The sequence below is a fragment of the Parasteatoda tepidariorum genome, chromosome 10 (genome assembly GCF_043381705.1).
Source record: "Parasteatoda tepidariorum isolate YZ-2023 chromosome 10, CAS_Ptep_4.0, whole genome shotgun sequence".
Taxonomy (NCBI): domain Eukaryota; kingdom Metazoa; phylum Arthropoda; class Arachnida; order Araneae; family Theridiidae; genus Parasteatoda; species Parasteatoda tepidariorum.
In genome coordinates this window covers 21929899-21938254 of record NC_092213.1, presented here as the reverse complement: position 1 = coordinate 21938254, position 8356 = coordinate 21929899, and positions in this window count along the sequence as shown.

The window sequence follows — 8356 nt, the reverse complement described above, 5'->3', positions numbered from 1 at the left end:
TTTAGAAAGTTAATATCACAATATAAGTAAATTATAAGGTTTTTTATGTTTAGAGTGTTATTCTTAATTTGACTACATTTGTGTAAAATATCACATTTTGTTATTTTTTGGATAGCATACTGACCGAGACTTCCAGATTCATTTGTTACGGAAATTGAAAGAATGTTTTATGTTTGCAAACACTACCAGTATAACAATACTGGATAGCATGCTTTTTCAAGTTGAGGGGCAAAAATCATTCGGAATTTATTTGTAATCTAAAAAATTTATGGCGAATTTTAACACCTAATGCTGTATTTAACATTACACGGTCAATCCTCCATGTTATGTTTATCGTAAGTAAGTAAAAATTTGAAAAATATGAGAATTTCATACCGAAAAATAAAGTACACAGCCTAGAAAAAGTGTTACTCACTAGCTCGACACAGTATTCTGTTGACTTTATGAATGCCCCAATCTTGGCCTGGAGGACTGTTTCTCCTCTGTTTGGTCTTCTTTGGCCAATAGGTGGTGCTGCCATCACCTATCAGCCAATTCAACCCAACAATGTCCATTGTTATATCATCGAATTCTACAACTGCGTATTGCAACATCTCGGCACACAAAACACAAAGTTTGTAATTATCTATACAGTGTTCTTTTAGAATGTGCTATGTAACTTTCTTTGAACTTAGTTCGTGAAGGCCTGATTTAGAAATACGGTGACACTAGCCGCAGAACTGTCTGGGTTTACTGGCCTTCACTTTAAATGGAATTTACAAGTTGTTTAATCATTAAGTGTTTTTAAATTACTTATAGCATAAGTAAATTACGATATAATAGTTATTTTGAACTAAGTTATTTTACATTTTATTTACTCATAAGTCTAAAAACAAAGCTGTTTTCGAAGAGAGTAAGACACTCAGTAAACTAATATAATTTTCATGGTACTGGAAGTGTATATTTTTTAGCGTGAAATATATTTTTTTTATTTTTAATATCATATATTGAAGCTAGTTGCTGAAAAATGTAAATTATGATGTTCAGCTAAATAAAATTATGTATTGGACATTTTGTTCAAAGGCCTCAATATCTCTCAAATCCTGTAATAATAAACTTTTCAGGTATAATTTCATTGCAATATAACTACTAAAAATTAGCTACTACCGCATTTTGATAATGCGGTAGACTCTTGCAAATGCTACCTACCTATGCTACTACTCTATGCTACCGCATTTTGATAATCGTACAAGACCCGTAAACGACTCTTTTGCAAAGTCGCTGCACAGGTCTATTTTTCTTCTCGACAGCTCTTTCTTTCAAATTCACCGTGAATTTAATTTTCTTTATTTCATTTTTATGTGATTCGTGGCTGTGACTTCCAGATAGGTTGACAACAAGAGCTTCATTTACTAATTTCACGCCTGCATTACAGTAAGTGTCTGGACTTCAATGCTTACATCTCGAGAAACTAAAATTATCTTCGCAAATGGTAAATATATTCATTGAGGACTAAAAGTTTCGCCCCTCTTTCTGATTCATGGGCCTGACGACGTCCTTCGTGAACTTTAAACCTCGACAGTAATACAAAATATTGTAACTTTATTAAAATCCATCTTTAAAAACTGTAGTTTATTCAGTTAAATATTATGTAGTATTTATAAAATTCAAACAAAATTAATCAAGTAAAGTATTTATTTAGATACTTAAATAAGAAAATGTTAAAGCACGTTAACAACAATTAAAATAATTATTATATTATGTTTCAAACATGCGTAAAGGTTACAAATTCTCAACAGTATGGTATATTTCAAAACACAATGCTACATTGGAATGTCACGGCTTCTGCGTAGGATGGAAAATGCCTGCCTTTCCGACAGTCAGCATAGTTTGGTGTAGAAGCCGTTTTCACTTCAACAGATGTTTTGAGTAAGCTCTCAATAAGTTCAATGCTAAGTTCAAATGACTTTAAGAGCCACTTTTTTTTTGGTATAAAGAAAAGAGGTCCATACACTTGTCGAAAAATTTTCGTTTTTTTTCTTTTCTTCTCATTCTATTTCAGAGTGTCGGGTAGTATGACATATATTGGTCTGCCATATCGTCTCATCCCATCGTTAAATTGTAAACAGTGATGGCTTTCGGTTTTTACTATGTCTTTTTCGACAGCCGCATTGTTTGTTTTATTATTTTTCTTGTTCAATAAAGTTTATTTTGCGGATTGTGCTTAACATCAAGATAGGTTTTTTGTCCATATATTTAAAAACACTGATTTTGTCAATTTGGTATCCAATAATTTCGTCTCTTTTTTTAGTTTCGTACTTTTTATCTCTTGGGGTATTCCAATACGGTTTTATTCTCATAGTTCCATATATATCAGCCAGCTTGTTCAGAAATTACTCTTCGAATTCAATAGAAATGTAGAAAGTGACTATTGTTACACTATCTTTTATCAAAGTTACAACAATATTGATAGTTTACTTGAAGTTCGCATTGAAATTGTTCGGAGTGTTTTTGCCTCACTATTACAGATGTAGCCACTGTTTCACTCACATAACTGTCAGAATTTTATTCCAAATCTTGCTCTTTTCTTTGGAAGATACTTCTTTAATGGTCTTCCTTTATAGTTTAATGATTCATCGACTGAAATATCCTTTTCAGGCGCATATACAGTTTTAAATTTATCATTTATGAACTTTTCCACAATCCCAAGATTGAAATTTTCCAAAGAAAATTGGTTTTCGAAAAATTGATGGCAAAATGAGCATGTTTATTGCATGTATTTAAATTACAGACTTAAAAACTGCAAGTTGTAAGCTTCTGTTTGTAAGTTTATTTCATTAGAATGAGTTAACTTCTAGAGAAGTTATTAAACAAGTTCAATAATTTAAAATAAAAATAACATTTTAATACCAAATAACAAAAGTTTCGAAAATAAATAGAGCAAATAAAAATTAGTTTATTTCTATCTATTTTTTTTAGCAATGATAGTTTCTTTGGGATAATCGCTTCTTGGTGTCAAATTCTAAGTAACTCCTTCAACAAATTCTAAGAAATAAAAAATGTATATTTTAATTCATTTGAAATTGAGCACATTATAAAATGCGCACTACGAAAATAAGCACATTATAGCATATTATGTAAAACCGGTTCACTTAATTGGAAAACTGCCGCTTTATCCCCTGAACCATCACGGCTTGGAAAGTACTGATAGGTCAAAACCATATCTTGCTTTATTTAACACTGGCCTCTTTGGTTGCCAGTTTCATAATCTCACGTTCCGCCTCATTAACTCGACGAATGTCAATTCCTTCCAGTGCACGTGTCATGTAAAATCCTGGCTGATTGTTCATTTGTCGAAAAACGTTAACTCGTTTCAATGTACCATCATTAAAACAAATGACGGCATCCATAACGCTGAACTCAGAGTGGTTTATGTTGAAAATGATGTATGTCTTAGGCAAACGCTCCCATATTACATGGTTAAAACTTTCGATTGAATTTTAAGTTTTACCGTGTGTACACTTTTTAAGCAAGCGCTCATCAGCTAAAGCTCTGAATACAGGTTTTACGGCATGCATTAAGGCTCCGGGAGAGAGTGTTTGTGATCAAAGTTTTGATCAGACTCAGATAATGCAGCGTTATTAATCCACCCCATGTATCGGAATCTGATGGACCTAGACCCTGGTAGGGTGAAGCATCTGTTGATATTTTATGGAAATAAATCGCCCAGACTGCCTTTGACATTTCTGCGTATGGCTAGGCCATAATACTTTTGAAACAAGTTGATATCACGACCACACAAACTTTTCCCGTTAAACAACGTTTTTGCTTTAAAATTAATTTTTAGCACTCGAAGAAGAGCTCCCATGCGTTTTTGAACGTGCCCTATGCATTCCAATTTACTATCTGATGGCTCTAAATTTGATAATCATGCTGCCAGCGCGGTTGTGTGTGACTCAGAGGTAATTTCAGAGAAGCTACATTCCGCCTTTTCCGTTTTTTCTTCTGAATGCAACGCTATTTTGCTTGCTCTTCAGTTTATTTCTAGGCAACTGTACAAAAAATGGTTGATTTTCTCTGATTCTAAAAGTTGCATCGATGCACTTAAGAATCTTGACAATAAACCTCACTCTATCATACATCATATAATAAATACATATTTAAGCCTCAGTAACAATAGCTTTGAAATAATATTTGTTTGGATCCCGGGACATGTAGGCATTCCAGGTAATGAAAAAGCTGATTCAATAGCCAAGTCAACACACAATCTTACAAATAAACCACACTGTTTACCTGACATTCGAAATTTAGTGGCAGACACTCTTACCCAACTCAGACAGACCAACTGGGATAATGAAATAAACAACAAATTACATGAGATCAAATCAGATATTAAACCATTTGCACCACTGACTAACTACAACAGAAAAACCCAGGTACTTATCAACAGACTACGGATTGGGCACACCCGCTTGACACACAAATATTTAATTTTAAATGAAGCACCTCCACAATGCAATTTTTGCAAAGAGTCTCTTACAGTAAAACATTTTCTGACCCAGTGTATGAAATTTAAATCTAAAAGACGACAGTACTTTAACTGTGACTTTCCGACTTTATCATTTTTACTTGGAGACACACCTCATCCTAATTTAATTCTGTACATCAAACATATCGGATTTTACAATTTGATTTAGTTCTAGATATAACCTAGTTGACAAATTTAAATTAGTTTTAATTTTGAGCAAGTTGCTCATTTCAGCCTAATTGTTCTGATTTTAACAAAGCTACAGTAATTTTTACCTAGGTTTGGGCGAGGTATAGCCAAACCATGGCTCTTGCGCCAAAAATTTACAATTAATCAATCAACAGATGTGGCCGTATAAACACCATTTAATGATGTGTGTCCTCTCTTTTGCTACGACCCGTCAAATGCTGCAGCTATATCTCGCCCGCTATTTGCAAGCCTCACAGTTTCTTCAGTGGCTAGCTGCATTGAGTTTGAAAGAACAGCATTCAAATAGTCTGAAATGTAATTAGAGTAATCCTGGAACTTTACAGGTGGTGGGGGAAGGTTTAAGGGAGCTACTCCTTTAAAATGTACATTTTATTATAATTATTTATTATTTGTTTAAAAAAAAGCATAAATATTTTGAATTTTGTATGACGTTATTTTCATAATTGATCAAAACAAACAAACAATATTATAACTTTTAAATTCATCAAACTTAATTAACATTTAATACAATGTAATGTATTTTTTAAATATTAGACTTTTTGGAAATTATTAGACATTTATCTAAGAATTTAATAAAGTAATTAACGAGAACATACTTTATTAAAATTTTCCTGCTTCATACAAACAGCCTTTTTTTCCCAACTTTTCCTGTTTTACAATTTTAGACAAGAGTTTTGCACGTCTACGTTCCAATGTCAACTCCAAAGTTTGTCTTTGTGCTTGTTCTATACATGCACTATTCAGACTTTCAACAGCATCCACGCAATATTTACCGACTTTTAAACCTAAATGTCTCATAACTTCAATTCTTCCCAACTGTCTTTCATTGAAAGAAATGATGGCTTCATTTACAGCTATTTTTCTTCCTGATCCACTTTGTTTTGGACACATTTTCCAAATTAGAGCATTTAATGACTCATTTGGATTTTGTGTCCTTCCACCAACACACCGTCGAAGTAGCTTTGGATCAGACAGATCTTGTTTTTTTTTACCATGTCGTAGCAGTTTCCGGCCGTTACAACTGATATGCATATATAAATTATCAAATATAGTTACAACTACAACATATAAAATATGTGGTACATCTTAAAGAACTAGCTGAGGATAGATATGAAGCGCAATTTTCAAAAATGCAAGGAAATGCCTCTATTTTCAGCACCAGCCGCTCCATGTTTTAAGAGGTAGGTTTCACAGTCTTTTCGTCGAAGTAGGAGGCCTCTCTTCTGATATCTTCTGCCCGAAAATGGTTTCACATACCTATAATAAATAACACTGAATATTCACAATAGTAATATCTATTTTCTCTAACTGGGACATAGCAAAATTTAATCAAATTTTGAATGCATTTGGAAAAATAAGAAAATTGACATTTAAATTTAAAAATTATCCAAGACTTACCCTTGAGTGAGCAGTTATCTTATAATTTTTTTCGCAAAGTTTTGCGTAACCGCAGTTGCGTTTTGGGGGAACAGAAATACAGACACTTTGTGATTGTCGTCATAGTTCCCTCGACACAAGAGCACAAAAGAAACATGAACCATGCTTGATATCTGAAAAATAATTCAGACTCGTGGCTGAAATTAAAATACTAATTTATCACTACCTTAATTTGCGATTGGAATAATTAAAATAATTTATTTTACTTCCCAAAAAATATGTTTATAAATATTTTTCTTAATTGTCTGATTCTTAAATAAATTTTCTAATGTTTTGGTTAATGTAAACAAAGTTCTGGTAAATGCACTCTACGATCTCTAAAATAAATGTTCAATTAAATAATTTGAAAAAGTATTTTAACAGCACACTAGAAAAACTATAAGTAAAAATTTGACACCAAACCTTGGTACATTAGAAACTAATATTTTTATCCCTAAATTTTGTTACAGTGTAATGTATTTAGTATTTCAATTAAGAATGTGTGGCATTTAGAAATTCTTCAATATTAAAATTCTTCTGGGGTATATTAAATTTAAAATTCTAATAGCTAAATATAAACAATTGTAAATACTATCAACATTCTTCAGATAAACACATCTGGTATTTCTTACTAAAATATGCTTAAATTTAATTTCATAGGTGTTAAAAATAACTACTTTTAGACACCAAAACGGTTAAAAAATTTCTTTGTAATACTTGTTTATACTAATTTGTGAAAAGTAGCTTTAAAATATTGCTAACATTATACCAACTAGTAATTTTATATTTCAAATTATTTGGTATTTTTACTGAGAAAGATGTGTACAAAACATTATAAACATGGTGTTATTATTTCAAGAAATCGCATATTTTATTCTTATAAACACTAAAAAGTTTAGCAATTAAAAATATTGCATTGTAACTAATATATTTTAAACAAGATCATCGGTTAGCGCGATTCTTATAACCTAACCCACCACAAATATACCGTTATATAATAAAAGACCAAAAATATAATAAACCTAAGTTTTATTTCTGTTCAAAACAAAAGGACAAAATTTTACAAAGTTAGCATTTTTAAGACACAAATAATAGTACATTCAATACAAAATACTGAAAACATTCGCCTCTAAATCGTATTCTTTGACGCTTGTCAAAGAGTAGAAAAGGACCCTCGTCAAAGAGCAGAAGAGGAAGCTCGTCTAAGAGCAGAAGAAGACGATCGTCAAAGAGCAGAAGAGGAAGCTCGTCAAAGAGGACGCTCTTAAAATCTTTAAATTGGCTAAAATCAATCTCATTTATACAGTTAAAGCAGTGTTTCCCAAAGTGTGGCTGCGGCATTTTTTAAAAATCGGTGATAAAAATTTGTCATAGCTGAAAGACGTTTTAAGTTGGGAAACAGTCTCAGGTTTAGGAAAATCAACTATGGCTTGTACTTTTTCAAGTAAAGGTTGAACACCATCTGAAGAAATCAGACAACCAAGAAATTTAACGGATGATTTTCCTTACACGCACTTTGATGGGTAAAGTTTAAGGCTGAGAAAAACGGGTAAATCTTTCTTGAAGATGTTGAATGTGTTCGTCTTCATTAGCTGAAGCTACAAACACATCATCGAAATATGGTATGCAGAAGTACCAGAGTTTTTTTTAAACCGAAAGGCATATAAACGTATTCGAACATATACGAATGGAGTGGTGACTGCTGTTTTGGGAATATCCGGAGGATTTACCGGAATTTGATGATACGCCCTCATGAGATCGACAGTTGAAAAAATGCTTTTGCCATAAAATAATTGAGTGCTGTCCTGAATATGTGGGACTGGGTATCTGTCAGGAACTGTTTTGGAATTAAATTTTCGGTAATCTCCGCAAGGACGCCAATTACCATTCTTTGGCGCAGCATGTCCATCTTTGAACTTTGTGCCATTAAACCCTACATTCAATCAGTCAAGCCAATTACCATTCGATTTTTTAACTACATGTAATCGGCCGGCCCAAAGGCTTTTTGACGGTCTTATAATTCCTTGATATATGCGTTAATTTATTTGGAATTCAGCTGCTATTATTATTATGCTGTCTACTAAGTCTTACATTGACCCATCTTTTTCCCAATATATGTTTTCGACTCGCTGACAATGGGAGGGCCATTCGTCAGCTGTCACCCCATTTACAGCATCGTAAAGAAGAGCACTTAAATTAGCAAGGCTTAAATCTCCTGTATTA